Genomic DNA, 21,282 nt, shown 5'->3' on the forward strand with positions numbered 1-21,282 from the left:
TAGTATTTCACACCAACTTTGCACACAATTTCACTGCTGTCAATGGCTGCATGAGGCCAAGGGTGAAACAAACCATACACATCCAGATGGAAACATCATGGAAGAATTTCAAGTCCCATCAGTCTTCATAACCATTTCCTTTAGCAAGTTCTTTGGATCTATGTCATACAACCCTGCACCTTCTTAATGTAAGTTCTCCTGACCTTTGAATAAATCTTTTCTTCCATTATTCATGCGATCCATGAAAATACCAATTGCCCTTCTTTTGTTAAAAAAATGCATGCATAATACCTATTTAACATCTATGCCATTCCCTTATCTTCTTTCACTTGGTTCGCCACTGTCATTCTCAAATAAATAAATGAATCCTTTTTTCTTCCTCATTTCCCTATTGTGTATATCCTGAAAAAATGTTTACTAATTGCTATAATATTCTCAGCCCCCTTATGCTAATATTTGGTGCACCGATTATCTTTTTTGCAATGCAGTAATTAAAATAAAACCTGTGCAATGACACTATTTACCAGATCATTTATGTCCTTTGCAGCTGTCTGTTTATTCTTGATACTGTTTCTTATTTCTTTGGTTGATCACATTGTGATCTGTCACCACATCTGTCATTTACATCTCATTAATGTCAATTGTACCCTCAGGGTCAGAGCATATAATAAAAAAAATAGCATATAGGGCCTGAATATAGCAGAAATATCAATAAACTGGGGTGGGTGGGGGGAAATTGTCAGAAAAAGGGATGCTACTTCTCTCGTCCTCCAGTACCACAGAGGCATCTACATGTAAGCACTGACTGTTTGTGGTTTTCTCCTTATGAAGGCATGAAGATCTTGAATTTAAGTACATTATATTTATTTAAACACTACATACCAATCACAACCACCACAACAACCTGGTGTTGGCTGCAGCCTGCAGCTTCCTGGAGTCCAGAACCCTGCCTTCCAAAATGGAGAACGATATTTGGCCTCTGTAGCCACACTCCACCTCTTTACACAACAATGGCAGCTGCTCCACATAACATTTGGGCAACACAGTTTGAGGGAAGTGGCTAGGCAGAGCCAGAGGAGATCACTTTCCATAGTGATCTGGGTAATATTCACATAACGTTGGAACATTTGAGCATGAATTCAACGTTAACTTACAAAGATCTCTGGCAGCACCATGTCTGTAAGTGCCCTGTAGCCATCCTTGTGACTGCAGGAGCCACCATGACGATCTCGGCAGCCTTCCATCCTGCTGCTGCCTTTGGGAAAGAAACAGAAAATACCATTTGGACAGAGCTCTCGCAGCTGTATTGCAAACCAAGCATTCAAAACTCATGGGTCACACACCCCACGATTTTGAGGTTGTTCTTTTTAATCTTGTGATTTTTAAGCAAAACAAAACATAATACATGTAGGGTTCTTATTTGCCTTCTGGCTTTTGAGCCTTCAGGGTGCATTTGGGTCACATTTTCAAGGTTTTCCTCTGCAACCTTGAGAGCTAGAAATTTACCTTTTTTTTTTTTTAATTAAAGCTGAGGTTTTCACATATTTGACTTGTGATATACAGAAGGTCAGACTGGAAGATCTGGTGGTCCCTTCTGGCCTTAACTCTATGATTGTGTTCACATAATTTCAGGAGCTGGGGCTTTAAGAAAAGCATTTAATGTAATAAAATATGGTAAAACTGGGATAGTTGACAACACTGCCACAGTCACGTGACCCACTGCCTCTTCCACTACTGTGTAGCCGATCCATAAAGCTACTCCCTGGAATGTTCAGTCCCTTCAGGAGTGGCTCTATGTATTTTGCCACCCCAAGCATGGCAGTCAGGCAGCTTTTGGCGGTGTGCCTGTGGGAGGTCCGCTGGTAACGCGGATTTGGCGGCATGTCTGCAGGAGGTCCGCCGGTCCCGCGCCTTCGGCGTATCCGCTGCCGAATTACCGCCGAAACCGCGGGACTGGTGGACCTCCTGCAGAAACGCCGCCGAAGGCAGCCTGACTGCCGCCCTCACAGCAACCGGCAGGCCGCCCCCTGCGGCTTGCCGCCCCAGGCATGTGCTTGGTGCACTGGTGCCTGGAGCCGCCCCTGAGTCCCTTCATCTACCATCTTCATTGTTGATATGTACAATCACTACAGGGTATTAAAGGGGACATGCTGCTCGCCTCCCTCAACATTTTACAGTGCTGTTTATGTTTTCTGCTTCTCTTCAGTCCTCTCCCAGAAGGTTTCATTCATCCTCTTCTCCATTCCCTTCTGCCTCTGATCCACATTCATAATTCCAAATGCAGACAACTGGGTGTTTTACACCCAGGTCAGATACGTGATTTAGGGCTCTGAATAGTCCCATACTTTTTTCTACACTTGGGTTCTTGAAGGAGCCCAATAAACGTGGGTGCCCAACTTCCATTCAATTTCCCTGGAATCTGAGCACCTTCAGGCTCCTTTGAAAATCCCAGCCCTACCTGCTAATTTTCATAAATTTCATTGTAGCCACTGCAGTCTCATAGGTGTTTCACACCTAACAGTGATGAGCCCACCACGGCCAAGATATCAAATCAGTTTTAAATTATTTTCATGCTCAGCTCATTTGCTTAGGAATATGTTTAGGAAAATTTATATTCCTCTTGAGTGTTCCATCAGTTGGATGTTGCCTCCAGGAATATACATGTTGAGTCTTATCAGTGAAAGATTCCATTATCAGTAGCCCAACACATTTTAGGGTAACTGAAATCACTGCAGTGCTAAGGAAAGATGTATGACCTACTTGCATTAAAAAAAAGTACTTGCTTTCTACTTTATTCCAAATAACCTCTCCTAGATTGTTCAAGTATATATTTCATACATCCTCCATTACGCTCACCAACATCCCCAAACTCTTTATCCTAATACTCCTAGTCAGTTTCTGATGTCTTTATATATTACATTAGCATCCAGTCTATCTCATCATTTCTACTTTAGTGGCAGTCCATCTCTCTGTGCTATTCCAGTTTATTCACAAAGTCCACACCTTCCATATTGCAACATCAAGATGACCATTCATCCAAATAATCCTGGTCAGCACTGTCACAGCTTTGACAACAGATGACTGTACCTGTCACATTAGATAAGCTATTCCCTTTGATTCAGATTAAATGGCAGGATGATACGTAGATATAATCTGTCACATGTGGAGCCTTGGTGAAAAGACAAATCTATCAAAGACAAAATGCATGAAGAGTATGAAAAAGCACATGAAATGTAATGATATGTGTTTTAATATTTGAAAGATCCTCCTTTCCAAAGGAAAACTTAATAGATGAGAAGCTATTAAGCCTCTTACCAGTCATAGCAAAATCTCTCTCTCTCGCGCACACACACACACACACACTCTTAATACACTATGGGCTTCACTATGGTCTCCTATTCATACTCCCTGCTTATTTCTTCCAGCCATCTTGTTTCCATCAGCAATGCTAATAGGTTGAGATGTTCAAAGCAGTGCAAAGGAATTGGCCACATGTCTTCCATTAGTTAACAGATTGTGTTCCTTCTATTCATTCTAATGGAAGATATGTGGCTAAATCCCCTGCACAGCTCTGAAAATCCCAACCCCAATCTCTAAGTACAGTCAAGGGAACAGAAGCACAGTCAGATGTCAACATCTTTTATGTCCAGCCTCAATTTATTCATACTTGTTCTACGCCTTTTTGGTAAGTTTCATATTGCCAGGATGGTGTAAAGGGGCCTAAGTGTAAATGACAACCAGGTCCTACGTTTCCATCAACAAAAGTAAATAGGCTCCTACTTCCCTGGCCATAGAAACTGCAGTAACTCCTCAAGAAAGAGTACTCACAGGAAATTCCAAATGTGTGAGGTAAAAGGCACCCAGATACCATCTACCACGCACTGAAATATTTGTGGTGATAGTAATAATAAATAATTCATCCTTGGTGTAACAATTTATGTAATGGAATTACACCAATGATTAATTTGGCCCCCAAAACTTCAATTTTCATGATCTATTTTGAGGGATCACACTGGAAATTACTCTAATTCCAAGACATGTATTGAAATCATTCTTTGTACACAAATGTCAGTAAGCATGTGACTCTCATTCTAATTTCAGGAGGCCTTGTTACAGAGGCTAAGAAGTCATCCTCCATGCTGAAGGGCATGGAAGTGATCCAAGAAGCAAAATACCCAGTAAATGTGACTATTAGGCATACATGAGGGAACATGTCCTCTCCTTCAAAATTGAGCTGGGGAAAATGCAATTCCACTAGGATTTAGGCTCCTAAGAAACTTAGGTGCTTTTGAAAATTTCATGCTCAAAGTATATTATTACAAGCCCAAAGATTTTCAAGAATAGCCTAAACTTAGGCTCCTAAATTCCTAATTCCCACCGCCCCTACCTTCCCCCCAGTTTTCAAACTGGCATCTAGAATCCATGCCTAAATTCTATATTCAGGTATGTAGGATGAGATTTGTAAAAGTCCTCAAAAAAGTCCACGAGTTAGGCCAATGTTTTTGAAAATCGCACCCAAAAGTTACTTATGATAACGTTAGGCACCTAAATTTGACATTTGAGCACAATATTCGTAGTAATAAATTAACATTGTTCCTGACATAAAGGGCCTGATTTTCACATTACCAGGGGAAAATTAAGTCAAAAGCCACAAAGTGACAACAATTTTATCTTCCTTCAAGTTATTTTTCAAAATTCACTGTTTCTGTAGTGCATACTGAAAACTGCAACCTGATACTGAGTAGGAAGATGGCCAGTTGTGATGACTGTTCCTGACTGGCTAAGAATTGTACACATTTTTTGTAACCCCATGACCCTTACCTGATCATCACTGCCACTTGTCTGTTTCATCCACCTGTTACATCTCATCTTTTAGATTACAAATCTAAAAGATAAATAGGGACTGCTATTTTGCAATTGCAATTACAAGAACTGTGCATGCAACCTTCATATTTGCATGTGCATATGGCCAGTTAGACACAAAGTGTGCAATTACACAAGCAACTTTGCAAATAACAAACTGGGCTTCTGCTGATGTGAAAATTATTATTATTTATTTTGACGGAGGGTTTTTTGGCCTTGGGAAAGTCACTGACCCTCCCTAGATTAGCATTCTCATCTGTAAAATGGAGATATTCTTTTCTTATTTAGTTCACAGGGGAATTATCAGAATTAATCAGTTCATATTTGCTAAGTGTTTTAGAGATGAAAAGTGCTATGTTATTCTAAGACAGATACAAGAAATCACATCCACGGTGATGAGAAAATAGACATTGTACTGAACAAAAACAAATAAAAACAACATGACCAGAGCATGTGTTAGCCATTTTTTAACAGTTATTTTCTTTTAAATTTTTTCAAAAGTTAGTTCTCAATGGCCATAGCTCCTTAATAACTCAGCTGCTTCTCCCTCCCTTCTCTTTCTCCTTTTCCTCAATGCAGTGTGTGATTGATTGCTTTTAAAAAAAATACAGTTTCATTTCTTAATGTGACTCATATACTGCAAAAGTAGAATCAGTCATGAAGACAATTGTGTAATTAAGCAAAAAATTCAAAGAACGGGGGAAAGGAGAAAGAGAAAGACACAGAGCTACTGTAGCTATTTTAATCAGCAAAAGTAGTATCATACTGAAAGAAAGCCAAGCCAGCCTCATAGCCAGCAGAGGGAGCCAGGAAAAGTGCTTACTATGCACTTAAAGAGTAAAGAGAAACTAAAACAGATGCAATTTTTTCACCTCTTTAGGGCTTTGCAAGCATCTATACATTATCTGGTTGGTTTTTTTTTTTAAAATGCATCTGTTTCTAACATTACAAATTTAAAATCATTAAATAACTTAAAAGGCCTCACTGATTTTCTGCAGAAGTGTAATATTTGATTTCTACAGTTTACAGAGATGCAGCAGAACATTTGATGAGCTTTGGTTACTTAGTTCCCAGGAAGTCTAATCTTCATTCGAGAAAAAGAAGTTCTCCTGAAGTGGTCTGCAGGATTCAGATACAAGGAATACACACACAATGAGCCAGATGTTAGGCAAATAGAAAGGAGCATAAACACTGCCAAATTAAGTGCAAGAGTGTAATAAGAAAAGCTAAAGAGGAGTTTGAAGAATGGCTAGCCAAAAACTCCAAAGGTAATAACAAAATGTTTTTTAAGTACATCAGAAGCAGGAAGCCTGCTAAACAACCAGTGGGGCCCCTTGACGATCGAAATACAAAAGGAGCGCTTAAAGACGATAAAGTCATTGCGGAGAAACTAAATGGATTCTTTGCTTCAGTCTTCATGGCTGAGGATGTTAGGGAGATTCCCAAACCTGAGCTGGCTTTTGTAGGTGACAAATCTGAGGAACTGTCACAGATTGAAGTGTCACTAGAGGAGGTTTTGGAATTAATTGATAAACTCAACATTAACAAGTCACCGGGACCCGATGGCATTCACCCAAGAGTTCTGAAAGAACTCATCTGTGAAGTTGCGGAACTATTAACTAAGGTTTGTAACCTGTCCTTTAAATCGGCTTCAGTACCCAATGACTGGAAGTTAGCTAATGTAACGCCAATATTTTAAAAGGGCTCTAGGGGTGATCCCGGCAATTACAGACCGGTAAGTCTAACGTCGGTACCAGGCAAATTAGTCGAAACAATAGTTAAGAATAAAATTGTCAGACACATAGAAAAACAAACTGGTTGAGCAATAGTCAACATGGTTTCTGTAAAGGGAAATCGTGTCTTACTAATCTATTAGAGTTCTTTGAAGGGGTCAACAAACATGTAGACAAGAGGGATCCGGTGGACATAGTGTACTTAGATTTCCAGAAAGCCTTTGACAAGGTCCCTCACCAAAGGCTCTTATGTAAATTAAGCTGTCATGGGATAAAAGGGAAGGTCCTTTCAGGGACTGAGAACTGGTTAAAAGACAGGGAACAAAGGGTAGGAATTAATGGTAAATTCTCAGAATGGAGAGGGGTAACTAGTGGTGTTCCCCAAGGGTCAGTCCTAGGACCAATCCTATTCAATTTATTCATAAATGATCTGGAGAAAGGGGTAAACAGTGAGGTGGCAAAGTTTGCAGATGATACTAAACTACTCAAGATAGTTAAGACCAAAGCAGATTGTGAAGAACTTCAAAAAGATCTCACAAAACTAAGTGATTAGGCAACAAAATGGCAAATGAAATTTAATGCGGATAAATGTAAAGTAATGCACGCTGGAAAAAATAACCCCAACTATACATAGAATATGATGGGGGCTAATTTAGCTACAACGAGTCAGGAAAAAGATCTTGGAGTCATCGTGGATAGTTCTCTGAAGATGTCCACGCAGTGTGCAGAGGCGGTCAAAAAAGCAAACAGGATGTTAGGAAACATTAAAAAGGGGATAGAGAATAAGACTGAGAATATATTATTGCCCTTATATAACTCCATGGTACGCCCACATCTTGAATACTGTGTACAGATGCGGTCTCCTCACCTCAAAAAAGATATTCTAGCACTAGAAAAGGTTCAGAAAAGGGCAACTAAAATGATTAGGGGTTTGGAGAGGGTCCCATATGAGGAAAGATTAAAGAGGCTAGGACTCTTCAGCTTGGAAAAGAGGAGACTAAGGGGGGGATATGATAGAGGTATATAAAATCATGAGTGATGTTGAGAAAGTGGATAAGGAAAAGTTATTTACTTATTCCCATAATACAAGAACTAGGGGTCACCAAATGAAATTAATAGGCAGCAGGTTTAAAACAAATAAAAGGAAGTTCTTCTTGACGCAGCGCACAGTCAACTTGTGGAACTCCTTACCTGAGGAGGTTGTGAAGGCTAGGACTATAACAGTGTTTAAAAGAGAACTGGATAAATTCATGGTGGTTAAGTCCATAAATGGCTATTAGCCAGGATGGGTAAAGAATGGTGTCCCTAGCCTCTGTTCGTCAGAGGATGGAGATGGATGGCAGGAGAGAGATCACTTGATCATTGCCTGTTAGGTTCACTCCCTCTGGGGCACCTGGCATTGGCCACTGTCGGTAGACAGATACTGGGCTAGATGGACCTTTGGTCTGACCTGTACGGCTGTTCTTATGTTCCCCTCCATACTACACTATAGAAGCCTACCTGTGCTGTATAATAATAATACCTAGTTCTTATTAGCACTTTTCATCAGTAGATCTCAAAGTGCTTTACAAAGAGGTCATTATCATTACCACCATTTTACAGTTGGGGAAACTGAGGCACGGGGAAATGAAATGACTTGACTCAAGTGCACATGATGCCGATAGAGGCACACAAGCGGAGCTGGCTGAATACTATTAGATGAATAACGTATTTACTGATTTTTGCTGTTATTCATCGAACATGAATATTGGCCAAATATTTTTTCTATTAATAACACCACCCCGGTCAATGAATCTTAAACATGAAAGGGCCAGCTCATCAGCTAGTCTGAATGGGCATGGCTCAACTGACTTCAATGCAGCCACGCTCATTTACACCAGACCTGTGGCTCAGAGCCGGGCAAATACTGCCAAAAAAAAGTTTCCAGAGCTATTCATAGATGATATTTTTTTTATAAACTTGCTTTAGTGTTGAGCCTCTTTTGTGCTCATTCTGGGCCCAATCCTCCAACCACATAAGCACACGAGTAATTTTACTTTTGTGAGTAGTCCCAGGGGCAGCTCCAGAGGTTTTCCACATGGTAAGCACAACTAAACCACTCTCATTTTAATTAGCATGGCACAACTCAGGTTTGGCCCATCCACCAATTCCACAATGATGGAGGGACCACCAGGCCAAATGTCAGTGAGTAGTGTTGCAAATCAGTGCACCAGGTCGCAATGTCACTCATTTTGGGGACCCTCTCAAAGGGAGCGTCTGGGGCAAAACTGCCATTTTTGCCCCCCAGGTAGCCCTGCCCCTGCCAATGGTACACACTGTGCATCATGTGCATACAGCTATGTGTGCCACTGAGTAGTCCCATTGACTTCAGTAGGACTAACCACTTGAGTAAAGCTGGTCATGCAGGTAACTGAAGGGTGGAATCAATACTGCAAAGAATCTAGTAAATGGGTTTGTTGGTAAAAAGGCTCACAGAAACAGTACATTTTAAGCAGAATTAGCAGAACGTTTAACAGAAAGGGAATTTCAGACTCATGATAATGAGACTTGGCACAAGAAACCTGATTCTAAGTATTACATTCCTCCAATCAAGGAAGAAAATAATATCACCTGATGTATGTGTCCAATCAAAAACAACTCAGTTTGACAGTGAACATTCACAATATACGGCTTACAATGAGCTACAGACCAAGGTATTTTCACAAATTATGTCTTGAATCTAATTGTTATTCCAAAGTATTTGCAAGGAAATCACAATCTGCTCATGGACAAGCTATTAACAGAATGAGATGAAGTTTGATTAATAAAATCCAGTTCTCCTTAAACTGCATGTCTTCCTCTGCCCTTTGGACTGCCACTGACAAAGTAATAACAAGCATTTCCAAGTTCTGCAACTAGGTCATGACTGTGTTTAGGACAGAAGCGATCTACTGTAACTTATGTCATGTGATATTATCTTCAACTGTGACACACCACCATTAGCATTTGCTTTATGGCAAGGAATGAACACATTTTGCTTTGAACATTTACAAGTAATGATAGGAAGGCACTTTTTTTATCTGTTCAGCTAATAGTCATCCACTTGTATTTATTTGGAGACTTCTTCAGTAATTATATAAAATGCAGCAATGCTTAGTGCACCCCCAGAGCTGCTAATGCTACTTGATATATACACAATGCTAGAGTGCTCAGAAATGCGTACATATAGGGTGACCAGACAGCAAGTGTGAAAAATTGGGACGGGGTGAGGGGTAATAGTTTCCTATATAAGACAAAGACCCAAAAAATTGGGACTGTCCCTATAAAATCAGGACATCTGGTCACCCTATGCACATATGAATATACCTCTATATCTAAACTCAAATTTGTCTTATCCATTACCACCGTATAGCCTCAAACAAAAAATGGGGATGAAAACTGGTTAGCAAAATATAATTCAGAACAGTTAGCAAGAAGGTCTAGATTTTTTAAAAAGTTTATTTATAATAGAGCTTTTTCTTCCAATTGTGAAAAGTACGAGAGTTCCTAAAGCATATTTATGTGTGCACCTTTATGATGTTCTTTACCTCAAAAATAGCATTAGTAGCACACAATGCAATAGTTGCTTTGGTAACTGATTTTTCCCCTTTAAAAGCAAAGTGAATAGTTGTGTAATACTCACTTAAATTGCCAGTGCGTATGAGATTGCCCTGCAGCTAAAGTAGCTCTTACATCATCATTTTTCCTGTGCTTTTTCCATGAATATGCACAAACTGTTAAGTATTACATGCTAAACAAGTAAACAACTGTTGTCAATTCTAGCATATTACTATTAAAGGAGGTTATTCTAAAAGGCTTTACTTTTGGAGAAGAACTGGAAGTTAACTGCTCTGATCAATAGAATTTGAAATAAATTCATTTTAATAATAACCTTCCTCTTAATGAGAGTCCCATCTACACATGAGCATATGTGATCAGAGATTGAAGTAACTCCATTGTGTACATTTTGAACTAGCTTCTATGCTAGAATCTAGTTGTTTTGAACTGTTATAGTGGTGCTAAGGGACTGAAAAGCAGCCAAGCATCCTAGGTAGCATAGAACTGATGTGACATACCTGTAGCCCCACTGTAGGGGGCTCAGATAGAGCTCTGGTTAGTCTCTGCAGGTGGACAGTGCCCTTGGGGACCATAGCCAAGGGGTGAACTTCAGAAACAAAGTCAGTCAAATATGGCAAATCTTCAGACTCCAGTGAGAACAGCCAATCATCTCACACTGCAACCACTAATTGCTGTTCTTTAAGGACTGTGAAGCTGTTTTGATTTAACATTTACAGTTTAACCATCCAAGAAACCAATCTGTAGCCAATCATAACACAATATACAAATACAAAAGAGCTCCAGAACATAGGCCCAGTGCTGTCCCATTCACTTTTATACCAAATTCCAATTGACTTCATTGAGACCAGGAATAGGCCTTTGCTTAGTCAGTTAAAATAGACACTCATTACTAATTTATACAATTACAAATACAATTTTTCCAGAATTATGGACCTACTTTTACATAATAATGGCCACTCTATGTATAACTAATCTAAATAAGTCACGTCACTATGGTTCAAATGAAAATTAAATAGTTTCTAATTTCGCCTCAAGCCCTTGTATGAATTTGTTGAGATCAAATGCATTTATAACATCTGCTAACTATCTGGAGGTTTTTAAAACTTATTTAGACCATTAAAACATTTTTTATGCAGTAGAGGTTTTATTAATATTTAGATTGTAAATTATAATTTGATAGCTGAAGCATCAAGAAACTTCTTTTGTTTAATTGAGTTATAGATTCCAAGGATGGAAGGGACCATTGTGATAATCTAGTCTGATTTCCTATCTAACGCAGCCCATAGAACTTCCCCAAAATAAGTCCAAGAGTAGATGTTTGAGAAAAAATATCCAATCTTGATTTTAAAGTTGCCAGTGATGGAGAATCCACCAGGACCCTTGGTAAATTGTTCCAGTGGTTAATTACCCTCACTGTTAAAAATCTATACTTTATTTCCAGTCTGAATTTGTCTAGATTCAACTTCCAGCCTTCAGATCATATTATACCTTTTTCTGCTACTTTGAAGATCCCATTATCAAACATTTGTCCCCCATTTAGGTACCTATAGTTTTAATCAAGTCACTCTTAAGTTTCCCTTTGGTAAACTAAATAGACTCAAAGAGCTTAATCTATCACTATAAGGCATACTTTTTAATCTTTTACTCATTCTCCTGGCTCTTATCTGAAACCTCTCCAATTTCTCCACATCCTTCTTAAATTGTGGACACCAGAACTGGACACGGTATTTCAGCATGTATCTAAGACTGCAAACTAATTTAAAACATGCACTGTCATTAAATTTCCCTGATGCCTTTACATTAACTAGACTACACATATCAATTTTACCAAGTGATGTATTTACGCTTTTATCAGTATAGGCAGTGTCTGTCATGTGATCTTATTTTCAACAGCAAATTACTTCCTGTTGTGAGTTCAACTGTTCGAAATACTCTGCAAGAATTCTATGCTCCAGGAAATAGTCCTGTTCTATTAAAATATTGTCTAGTTATACAAGTTATTTCCCTACTGAATTGCTTTGCTTTTCCTAACTCTTTAGACTCTGTTCAATTTAATCAGATTATTTTCAAAAGCAGGATAGCTTTTTTTAAATACTAATAATTTCAAAGGTTTTTTTAGAGCTGATAAATATTTACATTAGATCCTTTCCAATACCAGCAATACAAAAATAAGATAAATATAGTAACAATACTCTGTATATTTAGTGACGATAAATCTCAAATGAAAACTTAACACTGATTTTCCGTTCTGATAAAGACCAGCCTATTCACTTCAATCCTTAAATTTTTTTCCTTTTTTCATGCCAAAGGCAAAACCTATTAGTTCTATAGTAAATGGGGAAAGGAGATTTCAAATCTCTAACATTCTGTTATATTATACCAAGTGTATTAAGTGTTTGCTGTGATATTTGTTTAAACAGAAGCAAATGCATACCAATGTGTGCATATTGAGGCAGCATTCAGTACAAACAGCTCTGATTTTATTATTTAGACAGCCCCCAGTAATAACAAAAGTATTTATTTAGGGTTAATTCTGAAAGCTTCTTGCTCTGCAGGCCAGTACACATCAAGCAATGATGAAAGTAGTTTCATTAAAGTTTAGTAGCAATGGCTTAAATCGGTCACCTACATCAGTATATAATTATAGAAGACTGGATCATGGGGTTATTCTGCCAGCTTTGCCCAACACACCATCCAGCATAGCTGAGTCAACATAGTGGAGAGGGGTGGAAGTCTGCTACTCATATGGACTACCCACCTGGCACAAGTGGATGCAGAAAGGAGGCTCTTTTAGGCATGATTACATCCCTAGATTGTTACTGGGTGAGTGCAGAATAGCTCTGCCCCTTAAACAAGGCAGATTAAAATCAGTCTAGGTTAAATGAAGTTCTGACCTTTCAAATGCATCTATATTTGAAGAGAATAAAACTGAAGAGAACTATGGTTATTCTATGTGATCTCTCACTCTTTATCTATTCAAACCACAAACGCACGCTTTACCCACAAGTATGTTTAAAGAGGCCTAATTAAATGAAGTGCAGTGTGAAATAATTAAAAAAAGAAAAAACCCAGTTTAAGTACCATCTACTTAATTATTTCACTGTCAATTAAGGGACCAATTCTGCAAGCGTTTTTTCATCTATGGAAGTTCAGATGTTTGCCTAGACTAAAAGTGCAGACCTGAAATCTGCTATGTAAATTACACCAGAGACTTGCATTCTTTGTCACTTTACAGGAAACTCATCTGCTGTGCAATGCAGTTGCGAAAGGACAAAAGGCTGCGAGACAGGGAGAGCATTCGCAGTGTTGGCAAAAGGGGATGTTTGCTCCTAAAACGAACAAAATCCTGCCTCAGGAATGCAGAACCTTCTGATTTATTTTTTATTTTTTTTGCCAAAAAGTCAAAGTATTAAATTATAGCTGACACCGCAATCTTTGCATACAGAATGAAATGCAGGTGTTGGCAATGCCAACACTACCTTGGCCTCTTTGGCGCCACTCCTTCTCTGTTGGACTACAGAATCCTGGATGTACTTCTGCCAGACAATGTTTTAACTTTAGCTCGTTGATTGCAATTGAGTTTACTGGTGCAATTGAGAGCAGAAAGTTTGGCCAAGTGAATTTTATTTCTCAGAAGTGAGAGAAGCCGATAGCACAATGCTCCTCTGGTAGTTTCTTTGCAAGCATTACCATAAATGTCTGCCAAGACTGCTCAGCCCTGACCTGCAACATTCCAGCCCTAGGCCTTTTTGATCATGTCAAATTTTTGCTCTTTTTGTGTTGTAGACAAATGTTCACTACAGAACAAATTTGAGGCCACCAGATCTACAGATCAAGAACTGGAGGCTATCAAACTCTTCTGTGAGACAGAAGAAGGTTTCAGACTCTGGTGCACCAGGATGAAAGGTAGTGAGCTCTTGAACTAAACATATTGTGAGGAGAGAGTCACCAGTATTTTCAATGGAGAATTCCACTGGCTGAAGGTGTCTTGGTGAAAAAACTATTATTACTGCAAATAGTAAAAAGCATCTTCATCCAAGAAAGTAAACAAGAAGTTCCAGAGGTTGGAGGGATGGGTGGGGGGGTCCATTTTTCTTTTAACCTGTGTAATAATTTAAACTTATTGTGTTAAAAAACAGCAGGTGGCCCATGATTGTTGAGAAAAATATTGTTTAAAGATCAACTTCCACAGAGATCAATGGGGTTTCAAAAGGTCGGCAGAATTTGGCTCTATTGGAGGAAGCAAACAAGTACCTTGTGCAGATTGCTAATGTTTTACTTGATACTCTTCTTAACTTCTGGTTGTTTAGTGCACAGCTTCGTTGAAGATGTCCTGTAAGCTTGTAAACATGAAGGCTCAGGCTTTGTGCCAAAGCAGCCATCTCCCAGGGGAAACAATGTATTGCTTCAAAAGAAAGGCAAGTAATGGAAGGTATATTAGCGTACGTCCATACTACCTGCCCGGATCGGCGGGTAGCAATCGACTTCTCGGAGTTCGATATATCGCATCTCATCTAGACGCGATATATCGAACTCCGAACGCGCTCCCGTCGACTCCGGAACTCCACCACCGCAAACAGCGGTGGCGGAGTCGACGGGGGAGCCGCGGACGTCGATCCGGCGCCGTGAGGACGGGTAAGCTATTCATGTAGCTGAAGTTGCGTACCTTAGTTCGACACCCCCCCCCAGTGTAGACCAGGCCTAAGAATGGTAGCAGCCCTTGCCTATATAATCATTGTATGGCAAGTAACATGAGTTAATTATTACCAAGGGGATAAATTTAGACCCTGGAAGAAAAGGGATAAATTCAAGGGAGAAGCCTGAGATTCCTGTTGGTTCTGCAGAAATCTGCAGGGGTCAGCCCTCCATCAGGCAGCTAACTAGCTCAATTGTGCCGTCAAACAGTAAAGAACTAAGAGTTTGGAAGTGCCAAATCATCAGTGAAGGCAACAATTTTTGCTCATGTAAATGGCACAGCTCCAGTCACTTCACAGGAATTCATCTTATTTACATTAGAACAAAAGTTGTTTTCTGCTAAAGGACATCACCTTTATTTTTGTATCTTCTAGCCTTCCAAATAAATGTTAGTATATCATGCTGCAGTTTTTAAAATAAATGTAACTGGAGGAACTTGTAACAATTAATACAGGAGGAAAGCTCATTTTAATAGTATTATCCAAGAAAACAATGATAGGCAACTTAGGTTATTCCAGTTAGGGAAGGTTTTTTTAAATTTAATAGCTAAAAGGCTCCATCAAGTACTAAATATTTAATTGAAATGGAAGCCCGCTGTTTTTATGTACCTCTAAATGACCCTCGGTAAGTCCTTATTATAATTAGTTTGAATGCAGAAAATTTCTCCAAAAAAATTACACTTCAATATGCTGAGACAACTGGCCATCAGTAATGAGTCACAAGCATACAGTGTATTCTGATTATCAATATCTCTGACTTTTATACCATTACTATAACTGCTGGAGTTAATTCTTTGAACCAGAGAGTTACCATAGTCAGAATAAACAATAATGGAGATAGGGACAGCCCTGCCTACCTTCAGGTTTCACGCTAAAACTGTCGGATTAATAATCCTTAATAAGGATCTTGGCTGTTCGGAATCTTGTCTAAGTAAGGAAATTTGGTCCAAATTCCCCGACTTTACAGCAGTAAAAAAGTAATGACCACACAACACAATCAAAGGCCTTTTTGGAGTGTAGGGAAAGGATCACTCAGGTTAGTGGCGTGAATTGCGCTTAATAAACTTCTAGTGTTCTAATAAAACCCATGTCTCTCCCATATAATCCTACTTGATCATAATGGACTGTCCAGGGAGAAATTCTTCTAGTTTGCATGTTAAAATTTAGGATAAGACTTTTGTATTCCTGTTGAATAGATACATAGACCTATATAAGTCAGACTCTTTAGAGACCTTTATCAGTAATCATGTTGGAGACATGGAGACACACAGTTGAAGGAAAACTATTAGACAAAATTGGAGAAGATTCTCTTCTGTGTCAATGCTCTGCTTAGTGCAGAATAGGGGGGCAGGAGGAAGTTGCAGAAAAGATTCCAGCCCCTAGTCCAGTGTGATTATAACTGCTTCCAGGCTGTTCTAAATTCTGACACTGGTGTAGAACAAATGGGGAACAAGTGTCTGAGAGGTCTGTCACACCCACTCCACATACCTGCCATGTCCCCTGTGCCAACAGAGAAGGGAGGCCAGAGGTTCGGGGCCTAGGTCCAGGTTCCAGGTCTCTGCTGGAAATTTGTTCACAGAATCTAGGCCCTTTATACCACCTGAGTGGTGCATGGAGACAGGATCTCAGGATATAATCCATCCCAGAGAGTTGATTCAGAGATCAATTAACATGAAAACAAAGTTTTTTAAATAGTTTATAAAATTCAATAAGGACCTTGGGTTTTGCCAGAGGATAATTTTGAAATAGACTATTCTTCCTCTCCAACAGAAGGTGACCTTTTCCAATCACGATAGACAGAGTCAAAGGCTAATAAGTTGGCTCTAATAATTATTTTCCCTCATGCATTGAAAGATGTAAGTGATGTAAAATGGAGGATAATACAAATTAAGGTCTTTTGAGAGCCACTGTATTAGCACGAATACTATTCTCAGCATTTCTGATAACAGTGTAGGGTGTTTCTCTCTGCTTCCGTCTGTTAGTGGCATTCAACAAGTTTTAGCTGCTTAACTACATTTTCCATACCATTCTGGTTTCATTCATTTGCATTTGCCTTCCCTTCCCCGCCCCCGCCCCCACTTAACAGATTCTTCATTTAGATATATATTTTAATTGAAGAGCCTTTGATCCTTTCCTCATAAATCTAGTCTAACATTAAAGGGTAGTTTAACTGCTGCCTGAATTTTCATTTACTGGATAGTAAATAGAATTTTCTAAAGCACTTAGCATTGGCTTAACACTGCTTGCATTGAAGCCAATGGGTGATTTATCACTGACTTCAACGGGAACAGTTAGACAAAGGCCATGCAGTTTTGAAAACCCCATCTTTCATCTTCAACTTTGATAAAGCATCTAATTTTTCATTAGTGTAAACTGAGGATCTGATATTAAATAGAATCATACTGCTTGCTGACAGCCATGTTTTAATAGCACAATATTTGACCTCTGCAACAGGTATTCTATTTGAGCAGGTAATGGAAACCTCTATTCTAAGTAAAGGGTTCTCAAACTTCATTGCAACGCGATCCCCTTCTGAAAATGAAAATTACTACACAACCCCAGGAGGGGGGATCAAAGCCTGAGCCTGCCCGAGTCCTGCCACCTTGGGTGGGGGCCCAAAGCCCAAGAGATTCATCCCCAGGCAGGGGACCTGTAACCTGAGCCCAGCCACCCAGAGCTGAAACCCAGGAGATCCGTCATTAGAAGAAGGTGTAGAGGTGGGTGTGTCACCAACTAGGTCAGGGTCAGGGTCAGGAACTACATCTGCCTCAGCAACGCTGGGGCTACACAAATAACTGCTTTTTCCTGTTTCCAATTTGAGCAGGGCTTCGTGTATCAGTGGAGGTAGAGGGAAGGCCTATAAAAAGACTCTAGGGCCAAGAGGCAGGTGGTGCCTCCCAAGGAGTTGTGACCATGTCCCCCCCTGAGAAAAAGTAGCGGTATTTTGAGTTGCAAGGCATGGCAAAGAGGTCTGCCTGAAGAAGACCCAAGTAAGGCAGATCTCTCGAAAGATCACATCAGTCAGCTTCCACTCATGGTCTTGATGAAAAATTCTGCTCAGTGAATCTGCAGTGGTGTTCTGTGATCCCAGCAGATAGACTGCCAAGATTTCAATTCACTGGGCTATGCACCAGTTCCAGAGCTGCTCTGACTCTTTGAATAATGATTAGGATTTTGCTCCTCCTTGGCAGTTTATATAGAACATAGCTGCTTGGTTGTTCAGCCTCACTCTGACCAATTGGCCCCAGATGGAGAGGTAGGAACTGAAGGCAGGCATAACCGACTGCTTGAAGTTCGAGGATGTTGATGTAAAGCAACAACTCTTGAGGAATCCATCTGCCTCAGGCTGTATGAATTTGTAGCTTAGAAGGGAGGTATCCATAGTGACAACATGTGTGGGAAGTTGATGTGAGGAGGGGGTTCCCACACAGACTTTTTGTGGGTCCTTCTATCAGCTGAAGGAGTCGAGTACCATCTGAGGAACTGACACCTCCCTGGACAGCCTGTTGTGAGTGAAAGCTGTCTTGAGCCAGGCTTGAAGATGCCAGAAGTGCAGCCTTGCTTGGGGGTTTAATGAAAGTACAGGCTGCCAGGTGTCCCAGGAGCAGAAGGCAAGGCTTTGTCATGATTCATGGGCTCTCCTGTAATGTGGAGATCGGATCAGACATTGTGGCAAACAGCGTCAGACATTGTCTGCAGGTAGGTATGCTTTGGGTGCCACAGAGTCTAGGGTGGCCCTGATAAAGTCTATGCATTGCACGGGCATCAGGGTTGATGTCTCTGTGTTGAAGCAAAGGCCTCGGGAGTGGAACAGAGCAAAGTCCTTCTTGGTGGCAGACTGGACTTAAAGGAAAAAATGAGCAGCTGGTCATTCGGATAGGGGAAAATGGCTATACCCATCTAACAGAGGTGGACTGCAATGGCTTAGAGGACCTTGGCAAAGGCTCTCAAGACAGTGCATAGGCTGCAATGCAGAACCCAGTACTGGCAATGATCAGTGCCCACTATGAACCTGAGGAAGTACTAGTATGCTGGGTGTATGGCTACATGAAAGTAGGAATCCTGGAGGTTGAGGGTGATGAACTTATCTCTGGGATCTAATGACAGAATGTTCATTGCTAGGGTGACCATCCTGGAGTCTAAAAGCATTTAGAGACCAAAGGTCTAGAATCGATCTCCATCCTTCTTTTGTCTTTGGGACCAGGAAGTACTTGGAGTAGAAACCCTTTCTGATGAAGTCTGGAGGAACAGGTTTGATTGTCCCCAGTCCCCTGCTTCCTTCCTGACTTTTTTTTCTAGGCAACCAGTAAGCCTAGCTGCACTGCCTTGGAACTGACAGAATGGCCACAGCCCCAACTGGCTGCTTATCTAGTTGCCCTGCTTATAAGCCTGGCCCCAAAGTGGATCAGTGGCTGCTCAATGCATACTATCCATGCCTGCAACTACACTTGCCCTTGTTCCAGCCCCTGCTCCTGCTTTGTTCCAGCCCTTGCTTCAAGTTCTGCTCCCAGTCACTGTTCCAGCTCTGCTCCAGGACCTGCTCCCCTCTGGCTTCAGACTTCTGGCTTTGATCCATGGCTCTGCTTCTGGTTTATGACTCTAGCTGACCCTCATTTCTGGCATTTGGCTTCCGTCCCTCTGGTACTGACCCTCGGCTCATTTCCTGGACTCTGCCCAGCCTGGACCCAGCTCTAACCAGTAGGCCAAACTCTTGCTTCCACCATTAGGCATGACCACCCACAGCCTGGTTAGCCACACCCACTGAGCTCAATGGAACTACTCATGTTCTTGAAGTAAAACATGTATTTAAGTGCTTTGCTAGATCAGGACCAGCAGCCTGCAGGACACCAAGTTATGCCTGTAAAAAAAGGTAAGATTTTTAGACAGGAATTTATCAGAAATTACGTGCGGGTGGAAGGCCACAGATCAGGCTTCCACACCCAGATGAGTGATTCATCTGAACTCACTGGGCAACAGGAACTTATTTGTTTTGTTTTCTCATTTATCTTTGGATACTTATCATAGCACTCTCTGGACAACATTTGCTCAGCCAGAAGAGCAATTCTCTTATTGTATTGTATTTCAGTCCAACTAAGTTGAGAGGTCTGAAACTCTGTCATGGTGACCTAGCACCATTTTACTGGTGTAAACAAGGCTGTATGGTAAACATCTACCCCATAGAAGGCAAAAAGAGCCTTTTGTCTCTCTGGTGTTAACCCCTGCTGAGGAGGCAGCTTTTCTCATCCTTTCCTTTTCATCTGAGTCTCACAGAAATCTTGTGTGTTCTCCCACAAAACATCTCATTTGTTTCTTTCCTTCCATTTAGTCTTCCAATCTTTCTATCCCTTAGAGACATACTTCAGTCACTGACACAGAGCACTCCTGTGGAGAGCCCTTTGGACAGTGGAGACTTCTTTTAAATGGAGAACACAAACAAAACTATTTCAAAGCAGGGTAACAAACATTGCCGTCATAAACTGGACTTAAAAGCTCCAGTATAAAAAATCCTATGGAAATTAGAAAAATGATAAATTACACAAGATATTTAAAAAAAACCCACAAATGTATGGAGTAATAAGAGAATGATATCCTCAGCATGGCACTTTATAGCATGGTTCAAAAACCCTATGTGGGATATCATAAAATCACAGAAACGTAGGGCTGGATGAGACCTCATGAGATCATCTAGTCTGGGCCACTGTGACCATCCTAGACCATCCCTGGTAGGAGTTTGTCCAACATGCTCTTCAAACTTCCAGTGACGGGGATTCCACAACTGCATCATGTTAATTCATTTAATTTCTTATACCCCACTCCCTCCATCCTCTTCAGCAGCACTACTGCCTAGTCAGGTATTCTCATTTTGTAGCTGTACATATGCTTTTTCCTTCCTAAGTGTAGTACTTTGTACTTGTCTTTATTTCCTTTACTATTACAGCCTGTGATTTATTTTAAAACTTTCTATAGAACCCTATGAAGTTCCTGTAGAACCCTACTAGTTTTGTCTCTATTAAATGCTATACGACTATTTCATAATGGTTTGAAAAGCAAAAAGCTGGAGGCAAATTAATCTAATTTGGATATATTGCTGAAAATGAGTAATCATGAAATTATAACTGATTGCTAATCATACAATAAATATTGACAGTCATTCTTAAAGATCTATGCTCACAGTTTGTGCACAAAAGTGCCATTTGCTCTCATAGTTGCTCTTATGTACATGCAGTCACAGAAACTATATGCACAGATGTAGATAGCAAAGTGCATATATTTGTGTTGCTCCACACATCAAGGATTTTTATACTCACATGGATTTGGTCTTGGGAAAGCATTTTAAAAAAAAAGTTTAATGTACCAGAAAGAATTAGTCTGATCTTCTATTACAATATTACTGT

General features: G+C 40.2%; 1 long non-coding RNA gene across 2 annotated transcripts in view; it reads right to left on the reverse strand.

Moving 5' to 3' along the window:
* Positions 1-1,153: 1,153 nt before the first annotated feature.
* The window catches only part of LOC123349143, a 208,156-nt gene continuing 188,027 nt past the window's right edge, over positions 1,154-21,282 (reverse strand). For both annotated transcript variants that reach the window (XR_006573394.1, XR_006573393.1), the window contains exon 3: positions 1,154-1,255. This is a non-coding gene — a long non-coding RNA (uncharacterized LOC123349143). The remainder of the gene's footprint in view (positions 1,256-21,282) is intronic.

This window comes from Mauremys mutica, chromosome 14 (assembly GCF_020497125.1).
Source record: "Mauremys mutica isolate MM-2020 ecotype Southern chromosome 14, ASM2049712v1, whole genome shotgun sequence".
NCBI classification, from domain to species: domain Eukaryota; kingdom Metazoa; phylum Chordata; order Testudines; family Geoemydidae; genus Mauremys; species Mauremys mutica.